The sequence below is a fragment of the Triticum dicoccoides genome, chromosome 6B, assembly GCF_002162155.2.
Source record: "Triticum dicoccoides isolate Atlit2015 ecotype Zavitan chromosome 6B, WEW_v2.0, whole genome shotgun sequence".
Taxonomy (NCBI): domain Eukaryota; kingdom Viridiplantae; phylum Streptophyta; class Magnoliopsida; order Poales; family Poaceae; genus Triticum; species Triticum dicoccoides.
In genome coordinates, this window is record NC_041391.1 from 662418439 (window position 1) to 662419811 (window position 1373).

A 1373-nucleotide genomic window follows, 5' to 3' on the forward strand; every position below is an offset into this window, starting at 1 on the left:
AACAGCTAACGAACAAAGTCTTCAAATGTCTCTATTTAAAGCTCTGTTTGAGAGAAAATGCTGCTAGGTGGTCTAAGAACATGGATGTATTTTTTGTTATTTTTGTGTTTTTTTACTGCCATGTGATGTTTGTTGTCATCTTGATAAGTTACCAACAAAAATTTGCAATCAATGATGAATAGATCAAAAGTCTTTTTTGAAAAAAGAGAGTAGCAAGTAGGATAGGCAGAGTTTTTTTAACTTTTTCTTTTTGAGAAAGAGATTTTTAAGTGGGAGGAGTTATGCTCGCACTCAAAGATGCTTTGTGATTTGTGAATGCCACGTGTCATCCATCAGGACGGGTCTCACCTGTTAACCGTGAGACCTGGTCGCATATAATTTTTTTTCCTCGGATCCGGTGGGAGTTCCATGGGTGCCCTAGCATTCCCTCAAAAAATGCAAATCTTTTTTTATCTAGTAATCTTAGTTTAATCATACATGTATTATAAGGATAGAGTGATAAACTGACAATTTTTTATGGTTATACCTGGCATTATTGTTGTGAATGAGAAAATGGGCACCCCCTGTGGTCAAAATCTTGGTCCGCCACTGGTTCGGAGAAAAGTTGAGATGCAAAAGTTTAGCTAAATGCAACAAGTTCAAATATATCCGAGGGAAATCTTACATATCAGAGATCTTTGCGTGTCACAATATACTTGGGCATGTTCTATTCTTTGTTCGGTCCGGATACCAATTTTCAGTTTTCCTTTTTCTTTCCCTCGAAGAAAAAAAAAGTCCAGCTCCAACACGACCACGAGCTTCACTCGCGATTCTATTCCTCTTCTTCCTCTGTTTCCCGTCCGTGGCCGCGCCATCGATTGTATCCTTCACGCGCCGGTGGCGCCCCTCTGACGGCCGCGCCGGTTCCTCGTCGCCGGTGCCCCACGGCCCACGGTAATCCCACGCATCCCCGCCACGTAGGCTCCCAGTCAGTAGCGCCCAGATCCAAAAGTGAGAATTCTGTTCCCTGCGGCGATTGCCTCAAAATCAGATCTTTTCAGCCCTTTTCCCAGTCAGTCTCTTTCATTCTTTGTTCCAACTTCAGTTAGAGTCTGCTAGGGCCATTATCCCGACCTTCAGGATTCATCTACGGTCGGTTCAATCCCCTTCCTCTAGGCAGCTAGCTAACAGGTTCAGTCCCCTTCAGCATCCATCGACCTTCGGTACTTTTTGGACGATTTCCGAGTTTTTAACAATGGGGATAGGTCATTGTAGCCCAGTGTCGAATGCCAAGAGGAAATTGCCACCAGGTAGCCCGCAGAGCACATCTGCCAAGAGAAGGAAACCCAGGCTTCGAATCAGCAGTCTACCCAATGTAAGCTGAAACAAACTAT

The 1373-nt window shown here is 44.1% G+C and overlaps 1 protein-coding gene across 4 annotated transcripts in view; it reads left to right on the forward strand.

Annotated features, from left to right (window-relative positions):
- Nucleotides 1–786: 786 nt before the first annotated feature.
- LOC119320113 overlaps nt 787–1373 on the forward strand; it is a 3445-nt gene continuing 2858 nt past the window's right edge. The window contains exons 1-2 of one of the 4 annotated variants that reach the window (XM_037594238.1): nt 787–1170; nt 1245–1354. The gene's annotated coding sequence lies outside the window, so the exon portion shown is untranslated. Of the gene's footprint in view, nt 1355–1373 lie in introns of all 4 variants that reach the window. The other 3 variants (XM_037594240.1, XM_037594239.1, XM_037594237.1) reach the window with 3 other exon arrangements.